This window comes from Neophocaena asiaeorientalis, unplaced genomic scaffold (assembly GCF_003031525.2).
Source record: "Neophocaena asiaeorientalis asiaeorientalis breed wild unplaced genomic scaffold, Neophocaena_asiaeorientalis_V1.1 scaffold476, whole genome shotgun sequence".
NCBI lineage: Eukaryota > Metazoa > Chordata > Mammalia > Artiodactyla > Phocoenidae > Neophocaena > Neophocaena asiaeorientalis.
The window spans coordinates 8,900,164-8,924,427 of record NW_020172178.1 but is presented as its reverse complement, the minus strand read 5'-3'; positions in this window follow the sequence as shown (position 1 = coordinate 8,924,427).

Sequence of the window (24,264 nt, the reverse complement as noted above, 5' to 3'; positions counted from 1 at the left end):
AAGCATCTTCTGGCTTCAGCTTTGTCCAAAGCTGCCCCCTCCTCCTGTAGAAGCAGAGGTTATAGAGCCAAGACTGTTCCCTGACTGGGTGTGGGCGGTGCAGAGAAAGCAGGGTGTGGGGCTGGGGTGGGCGGGTGAACAGCAGCCCCTTCCCAGCCCTGAGAGCTGGGGCCCCAGGACTGCCAGCTGGCGACTCTCCTCGCCCTGCCTGCCCTGCCTTTCTGACTCTACCTGCCTAGGCTGAGGCTTCCGGGGAGGTTCTGCGTCCCTGGATCCCAGGCCCTCTGGATATCAGGCCTGATCCAGGAAAAAATACATAAATAGCCATTTCTTCCTTTAAATTACTAGAACCATCTCAGACTACCACTCAGATCCAAGGTCGGCTTAGAGCCCAGGGGTGTTCCTGACTGACTGGTCAACACAGGAATGATCAGGCTCAGGTGATCAGCTCCTGTGACCTCAGGAATATGTATGAAGCAGCTTTCTGGGTGTAATATGCCCACACACACACACACACATAAAATTAAAGACCCAGACACTAATTTTCTTTCTCTTCCTGCCTTTCTAATTTCTAACTCATGTATGTTATTTACAAGTTTCCTGCAGTCCCTCTGGCCTCAACTGAGACCTAAATAACTCTACAGTGAATTTGCAAGTGGCCGATATGACCACTTGTCAGGGTACCATGTTACCCGGAAGCACTGTGCCCAGGTGGAGGGACCCATGAAACTGTGGCAGCCAACCTGATAGCTCGAAAATGGTGTTCAAATCACAAGCCCTTTGTTTAGCACTGGGGAATGTGAAACTGGTTTCCAAAGAGTGAGGAACATTCACTTGCCCACAAGCGGGGTGACTGCTTCTGATTCTCCAAATGCCCTGCAACTCAGGGCACGGACAGATCTTTTTCTTGCCAGTGTGTTATGGTTCAGTTTGTACTATTCAGATTGCTGGTGATGCTGAGAAGTTTTTTTTTTTGGCCTTGCCACGTGCCTTGCGGGATCTCAGTTCCCTGACCAGGGATCGAACCCAGGCCATGGCAGTGAAAGTGCCGAGTCCTAACCACTGGACTGCCAGGGAACTGGTGATGCTGAGAGTTCTTTTGGAGGTTTTTATTTTTATTTATTTATTTTAATTTCTTTTTTTAAAAATTTATTTATTTTTGGTTGCCTTGGGTCTTCGTTGCTGCGCGCGGGCTTTCTCTAGTTGTGGTGAGCGGGGTCTACTCCTGGTTGTGGTGCGCGGGCTTCTCACTGTGGTGGCTTCTCTTGTTGTGGAGCACGGGCTCTAGGGACACAGGCTTCAGTAGCTGTGGCACATGGGCTCAGTAGTTGTGGGCTCTAGAGCACAGGCTCAGTAGTCGTGGCGCACAGGCTTAGTTGCTCCGTGGCATGTGGGATCTTCCCAGACCAGGGCTCAAACCTGTGTCCCCTGCGTTGGCAGGCGGATTCTTAACCACTGTGCCACCAGGGAAGCCCTGGTGACTCTTTTGTGTTTCCCATCTGCCCCCCTTTTTGAACAGGAATGTCTACAGCAGCTCTCCTATGCCAGTTGCGCCATTGTATATGCGGGCTATGTGTGGCAGGGGAGAGGCGGATAACCTTTCTCTTAGTTGCATGGATCCACAGGCCAAGAAAAATTATATTTGAGCAGCTGTTTACTTAAGGAACTACACCAGAGGAGCCTCATCCTCACTAGACTTGATTTAGATGACAAGATGGTAAACTTTAAGCTCATCAAACACGGATGGTCACTAATCCGTTTTATGACGTTAAACCAACGTTGCACTCGAGATAAACTCCAACTGGCTGTTATTCGCTATAAATTTGATACATTTGATGAGTCGGTTTTCCTAAGATTTTGCTTCATATTTTTGCCTCTGTGTTTATGAATGACACTTGCCTATAGTTTTCTTATACTGCCGTTGTTTGCATTTGGTATCAATATTATGTTAACATACACAAAAATGTAGCGGGGGACTATTCCCTCTTTTTCTAGTCTCTGCAGGTTCTGTGTGAGATTGAAATGATCTGTTCTTTCAATATTTGGCAGGTATTGCTTGTAAATCCATTATTCTGAAAAGATTTCTAATGTATTTCATTGTTACAGGTTTTACCTTTTCTTCTTAATTTAGTTTCCTAGTTTGTATTTTTCCAGGAATTTTTACATCCTATGTCTTTTCAGATGTATTGGCATAAAATTGTTCATAACCTCTTACAAGATTTTGAGTAACCGTAGCATCTCTGGTTACATTCTCTGCTTTGTTCCTAGTATTGTTTATTTATGCCCTCTCTCTAGCTCCAGTTCCTTCTCTATCTTTGGTTTACTCCAAAATTCACAAAAGAAAAAGTCGATACGTTCCCAGAAGAGATTCCAAGATGAGTTTAGCATGCAGGACGCTCATTAAGAGATGCTTTTGGGAAGGACACGTATGGAAGGAAGGGAAGGGAAGTAGGAGGGCAGAGGGAGAAGTTGAGCAATGCAACCATGATAGTGGCCCCAGCCAACCCCACAGGGGTCTCCAAACTAGAATGGCTCTTCAGGTGTTCTGAGTTGGCTAAGAATGGCCAGGTCTTTATACTCCCCCATCAGGTCGGTTACTGGATGTGTGATATTGAGCAGGCCTGCTCTATATGCTGAGGTAGTCCCTGATTGACAGCTGAAGTCTGTCGATCAACAGCCCTCCCAGCAGCTGAGGCAACAAGCCTGTTGAAGGAGAATCTGGGCAGCGCCTCTGCAGTCCTTCATGGCAATGGTGGCGTAAATAAGTCAGATCTTTATTCTCCTTGGTTTGCTTCCAGTCTAGCTAACTTATGCCTCAAGTTTTTCTTTCTTATAACTTTGCTAGAGTTAGCGTGAAGCAGCCAACACATGCCACTTACTCGTTTTTTTCTAACTGCTTCCTTTACTACATGTACCAGTCAATTCAGAAGAAGGAAACTAGACTAATTATTTCCACAGAGAGAATTCAACATAAAGGATTATTCACCAGGTATCAGAAAACTGAAAAAGCAAAAGGGCGACAATAATTTATCTCAGAGCTGGTATTTCAGGAAGAAGCGACCATGCCTAGTGCTGGGGGAACAAAGCTAAGAGGCTGAGATGATTAAAATTTAGAAGCTTAGAGAAGGGGTCCTGTAGGAACTGAGAGCCAGACCTCTGAGGAAGGGCCACGCCTGATTTGTGCTGGTGCCTAAGCAGCTGGATGGAGGGACCTCAAAGAGCTGAGATCCGACATCTCTGAGGAGAGGGCACCAGGGCGCTGGCGCTGGTATTCCTGAGGAGAGGGCACCAGGGCGCTGGCGCTGGCATTCCTGAGGAGGAGTGCAGTGAGGCTGGTTCTAGAAATGCGGGAAAACTGCTGGTTCTAGAAATGCTCTTGAAATCACCTGCGACACTCACGGTGAAGCACCATTTCTCTGGCAAACAGATTAGAATGAGTGCATTCTCCCTCCTGCAGCTTTCCGATCGACATCCATTACCTACTTTGGTGAGATGCTAACAGGCAGCTAGTTGGCAAAGGAGAAATGTGTTTGCAGAGGCCCTGCCTTAGCATCAGAAAGCAGAGTGTAGAAGCGTGGGTTTGAAGGAGAGAGAATAATAGCAGTGCCCCTCTTTGACTGCTAAGCACCCATACGTACACTCCTATACACACAACAACAGACACAACTTGATGCTTCTACTGAACGAGATGTAACTATTTACTCTAAATTGAAAATGCTCTCCCCCTCATCCCAAACCACGGGGGACACAAAGTCCCAAGAGTCATTGCATCCATCACTGGGATACAGTTACAATATCCATCTCTGGATGGCGTTAATGACTCCATAAATTCAGGCCCAGTCCCATATGAATATGCTGTTACCGAAAGACTAAATTTTAAGGTTCACCACCACTTGCGATCCTTCTATGAAATAATGGGAAGAAGGAGAGAAAGAAGCTATCCGTGATATGCACACACAGCCACATGACATGAAAGGAAGAAAATTTTCACGGCTGCCATAGGCATTGTTTCTGTAACCCACCATGAGGCCACAGTTGATTTTTAAATTGTGATAAAGTACACATAGCACAAATGTTGCCACTTTAGCCATCGTGAAGTGCGCCGTTTCGTAGCGTTAAGTATATTCATGTTGTCCTGCAACCAATCCCCAGAACTTTCTCATTTGTAAACTGGAACTCTGGATCCCTTAAACAACAACTTGCTCTTTGCCATTTCCCCCTCCTCCCTGTGCCTATAGCACCCACCATCCCACTTTCCGTCTCTGTGAATTTGACTACTCTAGTACCCCAAAGAAGTGGAGTCGAACAGTATTTGTCTTTTTGTGACTGTCTTATTTCACTTGCAGTGATATCCTCAAGGATCATAATGTCGTAGCCTGTGTCAGAATTTTCTTTCTCTTTCAGGCTGAGTAACATTCCACTGTATTATGTACACATATACACGTGTATGTATAGACCACATTTTATTTATTCATGCATCCATCAGTGGACACTCGGGTTGCTTCCACCTTCTGGCTATTGTGAACAGTGCTAAGAACATGGGTGTGCAAATCTTCTCTTCTGCTTTCAATTCTTTTGGATATATACTCAGAAGTGGACTTGCTGGACCCTACGGTAAATCTAGGCTTAAGTTTTTAGGGCTCACAATCCTGTTTTCCATAGCAGTACATCCTCAGCAATGCCAGCAGCGCAAACATGCTCCAATTATTCCACATCCTCAGGGCCACTTGTAATTGTCTTTTTTTTTTTCCCCATAGAAGTCATTTAATGGGTGGGTGTGAGGTGATATCTCATTGTAGTTTTGATTTGCATTTCCCTAAAGATTAGTGATGTTGAGCATCTTTTCATGTGCTCACTATTTGTATTTCTTCTTTGGAGAAATGTCTGTTCAAATTCTTTGGCCATTTTTTTAATCAGATTGTATTTTTGTTGTTAAATTTCAGGAATTCTCGTTAAATTCTGGATGTTAATCTCTCATGAGGTATGTGACTTGCAAATTTATTTCCCATTCTGTGGGTTGCCTTTTTACTCTCTTGATAATGTCTTCTTTAAAAATAAATTTATTTATTTATTTTGGCTGCGTTGGGTCTTCGTTGCTGGGCGCGGGCTTTCTCTAGTTGCGGCGAGCTGGGGCTACTCTTCGTTGCGGTACGTAGGCTTCTCATTGCAGGGGCTTCTCTTGTTGCAAAGCACAGGCTCTAGGCGTGCGGGATTCAGTAGTTGTGGCTCGCGGGCTCTAGAGCACAGGCTCAGTAGTTGTGGCTCAGGGGCTTAGTTGCTCCTTGGCATGTGGGATCTTCCTGGACCCTGGCGCGAACCCGTGTCCGCTGCACTGGCAGGCGGATTCTTCACCACTGCGCCACCAGGGAAGTCCCTTGATAATGTGTTTTGATGCACAAAATTTTAAATTTTTCATGAAATCCATTGTTCAGTTTTTCTTTGTTGCCCGTGCCAAGAAATCACTGCCGAATCCAAGGCTGCGAAGACTCTGACCTACAGAAACACGGGGTGGGTCTATTCTGCTTGCTGGTCTGTGTTTGTCTTCATGCCAGCATTACACTCTTCTGGGCACCAAAGCATTGCAGCAGTTTTGAAATCAGGAAATGTGCCTTCCAGCTTTGTTCTTTTTCAAGGTTGCTTTGGCTGTTTGGGATCTCTTGACACTCCATGTGAATTTTAGGATGTTTTTTGCTATTTCTGAAAAAATGCCATTGAAATTTTCATAGGGATTGAATTGAATCTATAGGTTGTTTTGTGTAGTATTGACATGTTAACAGTATGAGGTCTTCCAATCCATGAACATGGAATGTTTCCATTTATTTGTGTCTTTAATTTTTTCAGCAATTTATTGTTGTCTTCATTGTACAAGTCTTTTTTTTTTTCTTCTAAAGGTCATTTTATTGTAAAACCATAAATACAACACTGACATGAAATCATTTAAGCAACTGATCTTCTCTAACCGTTAAAAGGATGTCTTTTTGCCTTGGCATCGACCAACCGGGAAATAATGTTGCAAGAATTCGGCAGGTAGGGGGTGCTGAATTCTGGGCTGAGGCTTTTGGCGATTTCAGGAAACAAGTGGAACCTTCCTCTTCTCCTCGGGAATGTCCCACTTTTGGACAAGAACAGACAGGTAAAAACAGCAACATTTAAACAGCTCAGTTTTAAATTTTATTATTATTTTGTAAAAAATTCTTTTTTCTGTTCCTTTCCTCTATTTGACACAAGTGGGGGAATTCCATGGGCATAGCCTATTATTTCATTTTCTTTGCTGTAAAAGTAATCCCTTGATCAAAGAAATGTTCTGTGGGATAGCACGAAGGTCCATGAGGCGTACTGTAAATCTGTGGATGGTGGTGCTGGCAGAAGCATTACAGGCAGTGAAGGCAAATCTATATCCAGAATAAATGTCTACCCAGTGAGGGCAAATTGCTGCTCCTTCCACAGTGGAAGAGATCTAGTGTAATTGACTTTTCACCAAGTGACTAGTTGGTCCCTTGGGAAATGACACCATATTAGGGGCTCAGTATTAGTCTCTGCTGTTACTCAACAGTGATGACAGCCAAATCAGACTTGGTGAGGCAAAGTCCATGATGTTGAGCCCCTTCATAGCCTCTGTCCCTGCTTCCTTGGCTGTTTTGTACATGGGCCCATTGAACGAGCACTTGGATGGCTGGCTGAAGAGGCTGAACTGCTATGCACAGGATGGACTGTCTTGCTCAAGTGATTTATTTAATTTTTTAATTTTTTGCCCATGCCGCATGGCATGTGGGATCTTAGGTCCCCGCTAGGGGTCGAACCTGCACCCCCTGCAGTGGAAACACAGAGTCTTAACCACTGGACCACAAGGGAAGTCCCTTGCCCAGCTGATTCTTGTGAGCCTTCTCTGCAGTAGGTGCCTTTGGGTGGGTATTCACATATGGTAAATTCTCTTCACAGTCTATGCCTACACAGAGAGGTCCATCCTCATGTCTCCTCCCCAGATCACCTCTTCACCGATTTTTTTTTTAACATCTTTATTGGAGTATAATTGCTTTACAATGGTGTGTTAGTTTCTGCTTTATAACAAAGTGAATCAGCTATACATATACATATATCCCCATATTTCCTCCCTCTTGCCTCTCCCTCTCACCCTCCCCCAATCTTCCAGTCTTGTTTTTTCCAAATCTCTGATGATCCAGCCAAGCCATTAGCAACTGTCCTTGAGCGAATGTAGAGCCATACTTCTAGCCATCTTTCAGTCCAGGCAAAGTGGACAACAATCCAAAGGAATGCTTGAAATGGAGACCACTGGGAAGATTTTCCTTCATCACTCTTTTTTATTTTATTTATTTATTTTTGGCTGCGTTGGGTCTTCGTTGCTGGGCGCAGGCTTTCTCTAGTTGCGGCGAGCGGGGGCTACTCTTCATTGCAGTGCGCGGGCTTCTCATCACGGTGGCTTCTCTTGTTGTGGAGCACGGGCTCTAGGCACACGGGCTTTAGTAGTTGTGGCACGTGGGCTCAGTAGTTGTGGTTCACGTGCTCTAGAGCACAGGCTCAGTAGTTGTGGCACACGGGCTTAGCTGCTCTGTGGCATGTGGGATCTTCCCGGACCAGGGCTCAAACCCGTGTCCCCTGCATCGGCAGGCGGATTCTTAACCACTGTGCCACCAAGGAAGCCCCATCACTCTCCTTTAGGGCCACCTCTGAGTGGGACTGTAGAGCCGCAGCCATCCATTCCTGGACCATCTGTAAACCAGGATCAAGGTTTTTCCTCCTCAATCTACTAGTCATAAGGACCTCCCTGTGAGGCCATAGGTGTGGATTGTGGGTGAGGAGACACAGCCTATCAGCACATTTCGACAGACTCTTTAGGTACGTGGTCTACCTTCAAAGGCACTGGACAACAGTTTTACCAAATGTTTTGCCGTGGTAGCACAGGGCTCACTGGCTTCCCAGCCCACCTAGATGCATACTTACACCAAGGGAAAAGCAGCCCCTGCCATCTGGGAGCTGGCCTGGCGCTCACAGCTACACCATGGCGTCCTCCTGTTGAACGTAAACAAGTTCACAGAACATGACCTAGATGGATCGAGACAAAAACAAGAGCACCCTGTAATTAGGTCTAAACACAGAAAAAAATGAATACTTTCAAAACCACAAAAAATGACCAAACATTCCCCCTCTCTTATCTACTATGAGTGATGAATGCTTCTTTACCAAGTGCAGCCTTCCCTCCTTATAGATGAGTTATTATGATATTCAAGCATTTAATTTCCCCCACCACCTGACAGCGTCTAATCCAGAGCAAAGCCCTGCTTCCTATTAAACTTTCACCAAAACCCCCTTATACAAGCCTGTAACCAAGTGCCTTCTACCATCTTCTTACTGAGACACCCCATGACTCCCAGGTGTGTGGTCAGCAGTGCGGAGTGAAGTCAACTTTTTTTTGCCACCGTCCGCGGTTTGCGGGATCTTAGTTCCCCCACCAGGGATCAAATCCGTGCCCCCGGCAGGGGAAGCATGGAGTCCTAGCCACTGGACCACCGGGGAAGTGCCCGGAGTAAAGTCAACTTGTTCAGTGACAGGTGTGCTCCTCTGGTCTTTAGCTGGAGGGCAGTGACATCACCCACACCTCACCTGTTACCACATTATTTCTAGCGGCAAAACCTGGGGCAGTCAGGGTGCGGGGAGCAGAACCACGGGAGGTAATCTAAGCAAGGCTGACTTACTAAACTTGATCAGGAAGAGCTGGAGGAACAAGGTCTGGGCTTGGCCTCTGGGAACACTTCCAGAGTAACAAAAACTGCCTGGGGTGGGGGTGGGGCTTCCACGCTCTGGGAATACTTCCAGAGTAACAAAAACTGCCTGGGGTGGGGTGGGGCTTCCTTCTAGGAACAGTTCCACGCTAACAAAAACTGCCTGGGGTGGGGGTGGGGCTTCCGCGCTCTGGACCTGCCTCTAGAGTCACGAGTTTGCAAAACACCCAGAGCTACCATTCCAGGTTCTGGCGGCCAAAACAGAGATGCTTCTACTGCTACCCTCACTGCTGTCCCCGCCAGCACCCGGACAGCTCGGAGGAGACACGGGAACATGCTGAGAGAGTCCTCATCGCTTCACGACCTTGCTCGTCGGCAGAAAAGAGCAAAGAACAGCAGGGGCATGGCCTCCATGCCCTTTCCCCCTTCCAAAGCTCCTGGAATATCATACAGTTGGCCGACTCCAATTCCCATGCAGATCTGAGACGGAGGAAGTGCGGTCACGCGGCTGTACCAATTCCCCCAATGCGGCCTCGAGCAGCTGCACGACCCACTTCCAGATTTTTCTTTTTTTAACAAAACCAAACTTTTGGGTTTAACCCCACTGGGTCCGGACTTCTGACTGGCGCGGGAAAGAGCGGGGCCTCCCCGGGATCTGGGTCTGGGACTCTGACTGGGCTCCGCAAGCAGAACCCCAGGTATCAGCTGCGGCAGAAAGGGCTCCTGGGGCTCCCTCGGAAAGGCCTACCCTGCCCTGCCCTGCCCTGTCGGGGGAGGGGGCTGCGTGGGCAGTGTGGGTACAACTAGTCACGGTGGTTTCAGGTGAAATGGGGACAGACACTCAGTTCCAAAGGCATGAAGGCCCCGGAGCCGTCTGAAGGCATCTTGGGGAGGGCAGGCACTGGGGCGCTGAGGAGGCCCATAGGGGTATATCTCTCCAGATTCCATCTGTGCAGGCAGTGAACCCCCGGCATCTCCCGGACGGGCCTCTAGCACTTTCCTTGAACCACAACACAGGAGGTCAGGGCTTCCTGGGGTGCGGACACCGGAGCTCGAACTCTCAGACGTCCTGTTACACATGCGTGTTGTGAAGTCACACTCGGCTAGTTAGTGAGGCCCGCCCGCATTCCAGGGAGGACCGCAGGCCACAGGGGAGACCTCGCACCCGGGTTGGCAGCCGTGGGCGGGGCGAGGAGGGGCTGCGCATTCCAGCGGGCGGAGGCGGGTCCCGTGGCCCGGCTGGCTGACCGCGCCTCCCGCCCGGCCGCCAATGCGCCTGCGCGGAGCGGGGCTGCGTAGAATCAGCTTTTATGGAAAGTTGGCGTCTGTGGCGGGATCGCGGTCTGTTACGCAGAGAGGCCGGGACGCGGGAAGTCTGGGCTGCCGTGGGCTGGGAGGCAGGGGACGGGCCGGGCCACGAAGGGCCCCCGACGCCAGCCCCCACTAGGTGTTTGTGCTGCGGCGGCGGCGGCGGAGGGGCCATCTATGGGACGAAGACGCATTCGGGTGGCGGGGAAGGAGCCTCTCAGGGCAGCGACTTCGGTACCTCCTTGGTGACTTGGAGGGAGGGGCGTGTCCAGAGGAGGACGTCCTTACTCAAGGTGTAAGGTGACACCGCCGGGGAGGGGGGTGGGGAGGCCCATCCTGCGTGGGAGCAGGGCGGTGAGCTTTTTGGATTCCAAGGCTTCAAAACACAGTCCGACACCTCAGAGGGAGGGGACGCCGACCGCGCCCCAGAGCCCGCCCTGCCTCGGGTTGAGAATTGAGTTTTTTGGTTTTGTTTTTACTTTTGAGGTGGATAGTAAGATAAAAGCCATCACCTTATTTAAACGTTATATGGAATATTAATAGAACTCCCCTTGACAAAGTTATTTAGTTGTGACAGATCAAAATACGGTTCTGAGGTTGGTTTTGGGTTTATTTTATTTGGAAGCGTGTGGCCGGCCGGTATAGCTCATGAAGTAGAGAAGCCACAAACTGCAGCTTTTTTTTTTTTTTTTTACTGCAGCTTTTTAAAACAAGCTAAAAACATAATCCTTCCTAAAATTGCAAAAGGTAAAACCTTTCAGAAAAGAGTTCCCCATACACCACTATCAAAAACCAGGATCTAAAAAAGGACTTAGGGGACTTCCCTGGTGTCGCAGTGGTTAAGAATCTGCCTGCCAATGACACGGGTTCGAGCCCTGGTCTGGGAAGATCCCACGTGCTGCGGAGCAGCTAAGTCTGTGCGCCACAACTACAGAGCCTGTGCTCTAGAGCCCGTGAGCCACAGCTGCTGAGCCCATGCACCACAACTACTGAAGCCCACGCGCCTAGAGCCCGTGCTCCGCAGCAAGAGAAGCCACGGCAATAAGAAGCTCACGCACCGCAACAAAGAGTAGACCCCGCTCACCGCAACTAGAGAAAGCCGTTGCGCAGCAACAGAGACCCAATGCAGCCAAAAATAATTAATTAAAAAAAAAAACCTACTTAAAAAAAAAAGGACTTGGGCTTGATAGGTTATCTGTTCCAGTGCTGGTGCTACCTTTAAAATATTCGAGAGGTCAGACTGAATAGAGGGATCTGCTAAACACCTTTTAAAATACACTTGCAGGGCTTCCCTGGTGGCACAGTGGTTGAGAGTCTGCCTGCCGACGCAGGGGACACGGGTTCGTGCCCCGGTCCGGGAAGATCCCACGTGCCGCGGAGCGGCTGGGCCCGTGAGCCGTGGCTGCTGAGCCTGTGCGTCCGGAGCCTGTGCTCCGCAATGGGAGAGGCCACAACAGTGAGAGGCCCGCAAAACTCGGTGTTGTTTCTCATTATGCTGATTTTGCCTTTCCTCTTAACAGAATTCTTGGGAGAGAAGTTAAAAAAGTAGATGTGCTAACAGCTAGTTAACACAGCTTTAAAATAAAATTCATTCAGACAAATGTAAAATCACTTTATTTGTGCTCAACTTACTGATGCAAATGTCTACTAAAACTAACATTTACAAAACTGGCAGAGCTGAGTTCTAGGGTCTGGATACACAATTAATACCCCGGTGATGCAGGCCCCTTCTCAAGGCATTCCTAGGGAGGTCACAGCTATACTTAGAGTGATACAGAAAGGGCCACAGCTGCAGTTCAGGGCTGCAGATAAGCTTTAAAATATATGAGGCTTCATAGTATTCTGAGCTTACTTGTCAGCTAAATTGTCCAGTGAAAACATTAATTATAACTCTCAGAGCAGGTTCTGCATATTATCTCATCTATACAGCAGTGTCCTAGTGTGTCTCCCCTGCCAGGAAACAAAGTGTCAAGGCGTGAGTATGCCAGACAGGGAGAAAGTTTTCAAATAAGTAACCACTGGTTCGAGGCTCAATTCTTCTTTTTTTCTTTCTTTAAAAGACACTGATTTGGTAATTCAGAGCTCAAATATTTACTCATTACAAGCACAGAATGTGATTAAGAAAATCAATTATATTTTTAAAAACCATCCTTTGCATTTCAGCCATTTGGAAGATCTTAGAAGACTAAAGGGCTGACTCATAAGGACCAGATATCATACTGGTGGGAACAGCTGAGCACCCCTGTTCTCCGCCCATGGATCTTGCAGGGCCAAGGCCACGGCACAGGCTGGTCCTCTACCCAGCCAGCGCCAAGGCCCCCATCTGGGGACACTGAAGTGGTGGCACAGGACCTCATTGGAGATTCCACCTCAGGCTAGTCTCCACCTCATGCTGGACCCGAGTGCACACCTGGTCCACCTGGGCCTCACTCTTTGCTGGGACCTCCAGGCCCCAGCACCACCCCTAGCAGGCCAGTGTGTGCCCTGCACTGTCAGCCCCTCAACTCACCTGCTGAAGCTTCCACCGCCACCCAATGTGCTCGCCAAGGTCCGGGTGGCCCTGCAAGGCATGAAGAGCTTGTGGAATTTTATACCCCCCATTAAACTACCATTCAAGAGTGAGGATAAAATGAAAATATTTTCAGAGAAACAAAAATGGAAAGTGTTAGTAACAGACCGTGATTAAAGTATGCACTTCAGGAAAAAGGAAATTGAACCCAGAACGAAGATTTGAGAAGAATGGTGAACGAAACAGATGAGGCAAGACCCAGAGAAGTCAGTGAACAAACTGAGTCTGGGTGATCCCATTATTTCAACCTATTAGACAACAAAAAAAGAACCTCCACATTCCAAGGAGTGACATGAGAACCCTTCTGCATACAACTTATTAAGAAGTGTCCGACTGATTCGGGGACCATATCACTCTCAACAGGCTATTGAAGAGGAAGTTTATGGTAATGGTGGCCTAGGTAGTCTAGAACTGCCTGCCGAAGACAAGTGAACTGATGAACAAGATCTAGAAAACATATTCTTCAGAGCACCAGAGAGCTTACAAGATAACAACCCAGAGAAAACAACCCAGGCAGCATCACACAGTAGGAATCCGGAGAAGTGAATCTGGCAGTTGGGAAAGCGTTTTCCCTAGGGACAAATCCAGGAGAGATGGAAGGCTGTGCTGCATCTTTGAAAGCCTCGATGGCTTAGAGGTGTGGAATTGAGGTTTGTCTGTAGAGATGACCAATGATGACTCCTGCACACACAGTTGCTCCTTCCATAAGGAGGCGAGTCTGTTTCCTTTCCCTTAGAATCTGACTTCCTTTGACTAATAGAATGTGGCATTAAGTGATACTGTGTCAGGTCCAGGTCAATGCCTCAAGAGGACTAGCAGCTCCTCTCTGGTCCTCTTGGGATGCAGTCGCCAGATAAAGAAGTCAAGACTAGACTACTGGATGGTGGGAGACCATATGAAGAGAAAGAGAGAGCTGAAGCCATTCCAGCCTTCCCGGATGAGTGAATACATGCACATTCCCTCCCCAGCTGAGCTGCATAAGTGGCTTCAGCAGAAGAACTGTCCAGCTAAGCCCAGTCAATACTCAGAGTCATAAGAAATAATACATCTTTTAAATTTAAGCCACTGAGTCTCTGGGTTTCTGTTATGCAGCAACAAATAATCAACAGAGTCTGTGGCCCACCAAGATTGGGGCCCCAGGGAAAACACGTGCTACTTTGAGCTGGAATCTTAAAGGGTTGCACCCTAGAAGTGAGGGTTAACTGGAAGTAAATCAACCTTCAGAGTGTCTGGAGCCCAGCTTTAGGAAAATCTTTTAAGGAAATCTCAAGCCCTGAAATTAGATTAAGCCTGAAAATTAGATTAGATTAAGCCCTCTCTTATGGTTAAGTGCTCCCAGGCACCCGGAAAAAAACAATTAAAACTCTTCTGGAGAAAGAGAACAACCTAAGCTTCAAATTGTTTCAGTGATTTATCCAATATGTAAAAAAGATCATCAGGCCCATATGAGAGATGAAGAAAAAAAAAACAAGGAAGAAAAAAAAACAAGAAACAAAAAGATAAGAACAGACCCTAGAGACCCAAGATACTGGTTTAATCAGACACAAACTTTTATTCTGTTCAAAGAAAAAACAAAAAAGCTTGAAAAATTTAGCGGACAACTGAAAACTGTAAAAATCACACAGCATATTTGAAAAAGAATTAAGTAGAAAGTCTAGAACTAAAAAATTGAAAAACTTAAATCCCAGTTGACAAGTTAACGGCAGATTAGACACAGCTCAAGAGAAAAATCAGTGACTGAGAGATTTCAAGATTATTCAGAATAAATTTTTAAAAAGTAAATAGGAGAGGTAAGAGAGTAGGTGAAGAAGTCCAACATAGGTGTAATTTGAGTCCCCAAAGAAGGCAGATTAGACCACAAAAAAGCATATTAAGAGCTAATGGCTGGGGACTCCCCTGGTGGTGCGGTGATTACGAATCTGCCTGCCAAGGAAGGGGACATGGGTTTGAGCCCTGGTCCGGGAAGATCCCACATTCTGTGGAGCAACTAAGCCCGTGCACCACAACTACTGAGCCTGTGCTCTGGAGCCTGTGAGCCACAACTACTGAGCCCGCATGCCTAGACCCCGTGCTCCACAACAAGAGAAGCCACCGCAATGAGAAGCCCACGCATTTGCAACGAAGAGTAGCCCCTGCTCGCCCCAGCTAGAGAAAGCCTGCATGCAGCAATGAAGACCCAATGCAGCCAAAATTAAATAAATTTGTTTAAAAAAAAAAAAAAACTAATGGCTGCGGACTTCCCTGGTGGTGCAGTGGTTAAGAATCCTCCTGCCAATGCAGGGGACACGGGTTCGAGCCCTGGTCTGGGAAGATCCCACATGCCAAGGAGCAACTAAGCCCCTGCGCCACAACTACTGAGCCTGTGCTCTAGAGCCTGTGAGCCACAACTACTGAGCCCACGTGCCACAACTACTGAAGCCTGTGCGCCTAGAGCCCGTGTGCCACGACAAGAGAAGCCACTGCAATGAGAAGCCCACGCACTGCAACGAAGAGTAACCTCTGCTCGCCACAACTAGAGAAAGCCTGCGCACAGCAATGAAGACCCAACACACCAAAAATAATAAATAAATAAAATAAATAAATTTTTTAAAAAAGAGCTAGTGGTTGAAAATGTTTGAAAATGGGTGAATGACAATATACACAAACAAAACTATGGATTTCAGCAGAATAAATAAAAAGAAACCTATACATAAGATACATCACAATGGGGGCTTCCCTGGTTCAGAAAAAAAAAAAAAAAAAAAAAAAAAAGATACATCACAATGGAATTACAGAACACCAAAGACAATGTGAGATCTGAAAGCAGTCAGAGGAGAAAAGTACAGTAGTTAGACTAATAACTAGGTTTTTAACAGTAATATTCAGAAACCAGTAGGAAGAGCTCTTTAGCATATTGAAAGAAAACAATTGCCGACCTAGTTATCTTTCACTGTCTTTCAAAAGTGAGGGCCAAATAAAGACATTTTCAGAAAAAAAAAAAGGGATGGGCACTACAAATTCATACTAAAGGAAATTCTAAAGGATGTACTTCAAGCAAAGTGAGAGTGATATAAAAAGGAATAAAGGGCAAAGAATGATTAATATGTGGTAAAATCTAAATGAAGATTGCTATATAAATGGTAATAATTATACAGTATTTTGGGGTTAAAAACAAGATGGAATTAAAACCACAACAATAATAATAGCAGAAGTTTAGAGGAAGGAATATGAAGTTAATGTTTCTTTTTTTTAAATTGAAGTATAGTTGATTTACAATGTTGTATTAATTTCTACTGTACAGCAAAGTGATTCAGTTATACATCTATATGCATTCTTTTTCATATTCTTTTCCATTATGGTTTATCACAGGATATTGAATATAGTTCCCTGTGCCGTACAGTAGGACCTTGTTGTTTATCCATTCTATATACAGTTGTTTGCATCTGCTAACCCCAAACTCCCAATCCATCCCTTCCCCATCCCCCTTCCCTCTTGGCAACCACAAGTCTGTTCTCTATGTCTGTGAGTCTGTTTCTGTTTCATAGATAAGTTCATTTGTGCCATATTTTAGATTCCACATATAAGTGATATCATATGGCATTTGTCTTTCCCTTTCTGACTTATGAAGTTAATGTTTCTAAAAATCCTTATTTATGGGAAGATAGGAAGGTTTTAAAAAAATATTTATTTATTTATTTGGCTGCATCAGGTCTTAGTTGTGGCACATGGGATCTTCGTTGAGGCACGTGGGCTCTTCATTGTGGCGTGTGGGCTTCTCTCTAGTTGTGATGCGTGGGCTCCAGAGCATGCAGTCTCAGTAGTTGTGGCGCACGGGTTCTCTAGTTGTGGCACACAGGCTCCAGAGCACGTGGGCTCAGAAGTTGTGGCATGCAACCTCTCTAGTTGTGGTATGCAGGCTCAGTAGTTGCAGCACATGGGTTCTCTAGTTGTGTCACGCAGGCTCCAGAGCATGTGGGCTCAGTAGTTGCAGCATGCAGGCTCTCTAGTTGTGGACTGCAGGCTCTAGACCACATGGGCTTAGTTGCCCTGCAGCATGTGGGATCTTAGTTCCCCCACCAGGGATCGAACCCGTGTCCCCTGCATTGGAAAGCAGATTCTTAACCACTGGACCACCAGGGAAGTCCTCAGAAAGGTTTTGATTAACTTTAAACTTTGATGAGTTAAGTGTGAATATTAAAAACTTTAGTGTAACAAATAGAATATTTAATCAAAACATGAAAAAATAAGAAATATCTACAAGATGACATGAGAGATGGGAAAAAGAAAATAGAATAGGCAGGACAAATAGAAAGCAGAATATAAGATATTATATTTAGGGAATTCCCTGGCAATCCAGTGGTTAGGGCTCCACACTTCTGGGGGCACAGGTTCAATCCCTGGTTGGGGAGCTAAGATCCTGCAAGCCATGCGGCCAAAAAAAAAAAAAAAGTTATATTTAAACTCAATTATAATTTAATTACATTAACTATAAATAGAATAAATTCTCAATTTATGAAACAAAGATTATCAGATTAGATTTAAAAAATCAAACTACTGCTATTATGGGATACACATTTAAAATGTAAAGATGCATAACGTTTGAGGGCTTCCCTGGTGGCGCAGTGGTTGAGAGTCTGCCTGCCGATGCAGGGGACATGGGTTCATGCCCCGGTCCGGGAAGATCCCACATGCCATGGAGTGGCTAGGCCTGTGAGCCATGGCCACTGAGCCTGCGCATCTGGAGCCTGTGCTCCACAACAGGAGAGGCCACAACAGTGAGAGGCCCGTGTACTGAAAAAAAAAAAAAGATGCATAATGTTTGAAACAAAGAATAGAAAATTATAGTGGTGCAGTAATACCTAGAAGTTTGGTATAACCATATCAGTGTTTGACAAATAGGCCTAAACACAGATTTGGAAGGCTAAGGGAAGCAGTCTCCATTTTGTAGCTCACACAAGTGTTTGCTGACATGCTGACTGACCTATAGATGTGAGGTTATAGCTGGGCCTCAACCTGCTCCACCTTCCCCTAGATCCTCCTTCAGCTTCTCTGACTCCTGGACCAGGTGTGTGCGTTTAGCTCTGTGATGAAGGACCCAACTCTTCTGCAGGATACCCATAACACCAAGGCCGGAGGCAGCAAGAACTGGCACGGATTCCATTCTGTCTTCATAGGGTGCCAGCTCCTGCTCAGAAAGTGCTTTTCTTCAAACTTCTACCTGACATGCAAGCACATAGATCTTTTCTTGTGGCCATTTAATATCACAATTGGTTGATTATTAGCAACCAAGAAAAACTCAATTCCAGTCTTAGTTTGCTAGGGTTATTATTATTATTTTTTTTAAAGATGATTTCATCTAGAACCAATGATCTCTTTTTTTAAAAAATTAATAATTTATTTATTTTTGGCTGTGCTGTGTCTTTGTTGCTGCCTGTGGGCTTTCTCTAGTTGCGGTGAGTGGGGGCTACTCTTTGTTGCGGTGCTCAGGCTTCTCACTGCGGTGGCTTCTCTTGTTGTGGAGCACGGGCTGTAGGTGCACAGGCTCAGTAGTTGTGGCGCATGGGCTTAGTTGCTCCGTGGCATGTGTGATCTTCCCGGACCAGGACTCAAACTCATGTCCCCTGCATTGGCAAGTGGATTCTTAACCACTGCACCCCCAGGGAAGTCCCTGCTAGGGTTATTATAACAAAGCACCACAGATTGGGTGGCTTAAACAACAAAAATTCATTTTCTCACAATGATGGAAGCTGGAAGTCTGAGACTGAGGTGCTGTCAGGGCTGGTTTCTCCTGAGGCCTCTCTCTGGACCTAAAGATGACTGTCTTCTCCCTGTGTCCTCACATGGTCTTCTCTCTGTGTCTGTGTCCTAATCTCCTCTTTTTATGAGGACACCAGTCGTAATGGATTAGGGCCCACCTTAATATCCATATTTTAATATAATTACCTTTTTAAAGACCCTCCCTCCATATACAGTCACACTTTGAGGAACTAGGAGTTAAAATGTGAACATATAAATTTTGGAATGCAGTTCAGTGCATAACAATTCCTGGAAGGATCTGCTGGATCTCATCCTCCAGCTAAAGTGTATTAAAGCTAGAGCACTGCAGTTGTTCTTTAAGAAACAAAGTTCAGGGCTTCCCTGGTGGCAGAGTGGTTAAGAATCCACCTGCCAACGCAGGGGACACGGGTTCGAGACCTGGTCCAGGAAGATCTCACATGCTGCGGAGCAACTAAGCCCCATGTGCCACAACTCCTGAGCCTGCACACCTAGAGCCCATGCTCCACAACAAGAGAAGCCACTGCAATGAGAAGCCCGCACACTGCAATGAAGAGTAGCCCCCGCTCACTGCAACTAGAGAAAGCCCACGTGCAGCAACAAAGACCCAGTGCAGCCAAAAATAAAATAAATAAATTTAAAAACAAAAACATTCACTTTAAAAAAAAAAAAAAAAGAAACACAGTTCAGCTTAGGATTCATAAACATCCCAATGTATTTCCAAGGAGAAGAGGCATCTTACCATCAAAAATGACAAAGCACACAGGAAGTGAAACACCATGAGAGCACGCCAGCAGAATCATATAAACTGGATAGAATGGGATTATCAGCACAGAATTATACTTTATATTTTTAAAGAGATGAAATCAACTTCTAGTTAGTACCGCACCACTATAATTTTCTACTCTTTGTTTCAAACCGTATGCATCTTTACATTTTAAATGTGTGTCTCATAACAACAGTAGTTTGATTTTAAAAATCTAATCTGATAATCTTTGTTTCATAAATTGAGAATTTATTCCATTTATAGTTAATGTAATTAAATTATAATTGGGTTTAAATATAACATCTTTTTGTTGTTGTTGCTGTTTTTTTTTTTTTTTTTGGCCACACGTCTTGCAGGATCTTAGTTCCCCCACCAGGGGTTGAACCTGTGCCCCCAGAATTTACTTTATATTTTTCCTTAAATTGGTAAGGAAATGACCCTAAATAATGACCATGGAGATTTGTAAGAGATTCAAGCAGACCTTCTAGAAATGAAAGTTATAAGAATTCAACTAAAATTAAACACTAACTAAATGGCTTAATAGCCAGACACAGCAGCGGTATGAATAAAACTGGCATAACTCAGATATCCTTGTCCCTGGAGAAAATCTCAAAGGATCTACAGATAAGTGACAATTAATATGTGACTTTAGTAAAGTTGCTGGTTTATAAAAGTTTGCTTACAGAAAGGATTCTGGGAAGATGGCAGGGTAGGAAGCCCCAAAATCAGTCTTACCACCTAACCAACACTTGCCCTGGCAGAATCTGTCCGATGTTACTATCTGGGGACTCCATAGTCAACTGAAGGCTTTCAGCATGCAGTCAAAGGCTTGGACAGTAAGTTGCATGTAACTTTAGTCATTTTCAGGTCTTAGCACAGCAGATGCCCGTCCTCCACCTTCAGCCCTGTGGGTGCCAGCTGTGCGCACCCTCCATACAGCCTGCAGGGTCAGGGTGGGCCCAAAGGACCCTGTCTACCCAACAGTGGAGACGTGTGCTCCAGCTACTCTTGTGATCACAGGGGTCCAAAGAGGGAGGCAACCTTTGATGTTGCCCCTCCCCCATTATTGCAATCCGCCCCCCTCCAGCCAAAGTGACTTCCAGGGGATATAATAGGCCAGTGCCCTTCCCACTTTCATTTTTCTTTTTCCTCTGTTGGGAGCCGGATATTGGAGACTAGGGCACTCAAAAACAATTACATATACAGTGACAGCCAGAAGATGACTGCACATGCCCAGGACAGATGCAGGCTCAGAAAAGAGCTGAGAAGACCTTAAGTTTACACTTTATGCTGATCCTTGACATAAAGACAACCCTCAAGAGAACAAAAATAACCAAATCCCCCAGGAAACTCTGGGGAAGGGGGAGCATCTGATTTCCAGAGATACCACAATAGATTCAAATGTCCAGTTTTCAACAACAGCAACACAAGGCAAAGAAAGAAAAGTATGGCCCATTCAAAGGAAAAAGAAATCAACCAAACAGTTCCTGGAAAAGATCTGATGGCAGATCTCCTAGACAAAGACTTTAACACAACTATCTTAAATATGCCCAAAGAAATAAGATGTGGAAAAAGTCAAGAAAATGATGTATAAACAAAATGGAAATGTCAAGAGGTAGAAAACCTGAAATGAAACCCAAAAAATTCTGGAGCTAAAAATGTATGATAACTGAAATGAAACATTTGCCAGAGGGATTCAAAGGCAGATTTAAGTGGTCAAAAGAAAGTCAGTGAGCTGGAAGATAGGGCAATGGAAATTACCAAGTCTGAAGAACAGACAAAGATAGAGGAAAAGTGAACAGAATCTAAGGGATCAGTCAGAAACTATCAAGTGGACCAACGTACACATTGTGAGAGTCACAGCATAAGAAAGGAAAAAGCATCAGAGAGAATACTTGAAGAAATAATGACTGAAATCTTCCCAAATATGATGAAACGTGGATATAAATGTCCAAGAAGCTCAATGAACTCCAAATAAGATGAATGCAGAGAGCCACACCCACACCTGCTATAATCACACGTTGGATAGAAAGACAAAGCATCTTGAAAGCAGCAGGAGAAGTGCCTCGTCACATACAAGGGATCCTCAATAAGATCTAAAGCGGATTTCTTACCAGAAGCTTTGGAAGCCAGAAGGCAGTGAGTTAATAGATTCAAAGTGCTAAAACCAAAACCTCTGTCAACCAAGAATCCTCTATCCGGCAAAACTGTCCTTCGGATGTAAGGGAGAAAAAAGACATTCCAGATAAACTAAAGCTGAGGGAGCTGGTTGCCACTAGACCAGCCCTGCAAGAAATGCTCAAGGAGTCCTGTGGGGTAAAGGGAAAGGACACTGGACAGTAACTTTAAGCCAGGTGGAGAGACAAACATCTCAGGATATACATGAGCTGTTATAAAAGATATTGATGTCACCTTGGTTTGTAACTCCACGATTTGTTTTCTGTATAATTTAAGACTAATGCATTCAGCTATTAGTTCATGTTTTGGGACACAAAGTGTCTAAAGATATAGTTTTGTGAAAACAGCTAAAAGGGATGGATCTGTAAAGGTGCAGAGTTTGATACTGAGGTTAAGCTTGTGTAAATTGAAATCAGAGTGTTATGACTTTAAAATGTTAAATATAATCCACATGGCAACCACAAAGAAAATAGCTATAAGTCTGCATGCCGTAACTAAGAGTCCGCATGCTGCAACTAAGAGCCCACATGCCGCAACGAAGATCCCATGTGCTGCAACTAAGACCCGGCACAGCCAAAATAAATAAAATTAAAAAAATTTTAATTTTCTTAATTAAAAGGAAATAAAGAATTTGTGTTTCACCATAAAATTCAACTACACACACAAGATGACAGTAATGCAGGAAATGAGGACAAAAAGTTATAAAGCATATAGAAAACAGCAAAATGACAAGAGTCCCTTTTATCAGTAATTAATCCATTTACATTTAAACTGTCCAGTCAAGAGTATCCATTCTGTCAAACACACATGATCCAACTATGTCTACAAGAGACTCACCTGAGATCTAAAGACACAAACAGATTGAAAGTAAAAAAGGTAGGAAAGATTCTGTGCCAAGAGTAGCCAGAAGAGAGCAGAGTTCGTTATACTAATGTTAGACAAATTAGATTTTAAGTAAAAAAATTGTTACAAGACAAAATAATAAAAGGTTCGATACAGCAAGAAGATATAGTAATAGACGTATATGTACCTAATGGCAGACCAGAGTATTCGAATAAAAAATAGAAAGGGTGAAACAGTTGGCTCCACAATAGTGGGAGACTTCACTACCCCCCTCCCAATAATGGACAGAACATTGTAGCGGTCAGTTCCTCTATAAATCAACTATACTTAACAGGCATGTACAGAACGCTCTACTCAACAATAAGATACACATTCTTCAAGGGAACACGGGATGTTTTCTACCATAGACCATATGTTAGGCCACAAATTAAGCCTCCATAGATTTAGAGAGATGCATATCATATAGGATATCTTCTCTGTCCACAAGGCGATAAGTTAGAGGTCAACAGAAGGAAACTGAAATTCAAAAACTGGAAGTTAAACATAATCTAAACAACCAATGGATCAAGAAGAAATCACAAGGGTAATTAGGAGTTACAGACAAGTGAAAACAAAAAACAACAAACCAAAATGTGTGGGATTCAGAGGAAGCAGCGCTAAGGGGGAATTTATAGCCGCGAATGCTTACGTTAAGAAAATAAAGGGCTTCCCTGGTGGCGCAGTGGTTGAGAGTCCGCCTGCCGACTCAGGGGACACGGGTTCGTGCCCCGGTCCGGGAGGTTCCCACATGCCGCGGAGCGGCTGGGCCCGTGAGCCATGGCCGCTGAGCCTGCGTGTCCGGAGCCTGTGCTCTGCAATGGGAGAGGCCACAACAAAGAAAATAAAGGTGGTCTGAAATCAACCACCTAACTTCACAGCTCAAGCAACTGGAAAAAAGAAAACTAAGCCTAAAGCTAGGAGAAGGAAGGAAATACAGGGCAGAGATAAATGAAACAGAGAATAGAAAAATGAGGGAAAACATAGTCAATGAAACCAAAAGTTGGTTTTTTGAAAAGATCAAACACGTTGACAAACATTCAGGTAGATGGACCATGAGAGACTCAAATTACTGAAATGAGAGATGAGCGGGGACGCCACTCCTGACCAGCAGAAACAAAGCCTGCGAGAGCTGTAACAGCGATGCAGACAAGTTGTGTAACTTCGATGAAAGGGACACAGGCAGCCAGTCGGACACAAAGCCATTTGAAATGTTTTATTCCAGTTTCCAAGTGTCACCTGGTAAACCAAGGTTTAGTGGTTAACAAAAGTGCTAGTCACAAACCCATAAAATAGAACACAGCTGAATCCATTTGGTCCACGTAGGCTTAGCTAGTTAACTGTTGTCTCATTGAGCAGTTTACTAATGTTTCTGGACTAAATCCCAGGATGTCACCCATCAGTCGGCTTGTCTGTTTGTGGAAATTGTGGCAGGTGACCCTGGGAAGCCTGTGTCCCAAGTCCAGTCTCTACAGTGTCAGTGGATCAGGGGACTGGCACGGTCATTGGAGGTGAAGTGTTTCCTTCCAGGAGATTCTGACTCTGATGTGTAGTTTGAGGCACATGTCTTTCAGTAAGTGACAGAGAAGTGGAAATCACCTGTTGGTGACAGTTAGCCAGAGTCACTAAGTTCTATGACTATCACAACCCACGTGTCAGATGGAAGAGATGAGTCTTCTCCAGAGAACAAGATCAGCTAAGCATCTAGCCGATGACTGTCATGCAAGTGGACATTGGAAGTACTTCCAGGTCGTTTTAGTTTATCCCACAAAACATGTTTGATTGTCACCACCGACAAGTATTTTAGACCTAGAAACTGCTTTTTAAAACGTCCATTCAAGACTTATTGTTTCCAAGGGAGAGGGATGGATTGCGAGTTTGGGATTAGCAGATGCAAACTATTATATATAGGATGGATAAATAACAAGGTCCTATGACAAGGTCCTACTGTACAGCACGGGGAACTATAGCCAATATCCTGTGATAAACCATAATGGAAAAGAATATGAAAAAGAATGTATATATGTACACGTGAGTCACTTTGCTGTACAGCAGAAATGAACACATTGTGA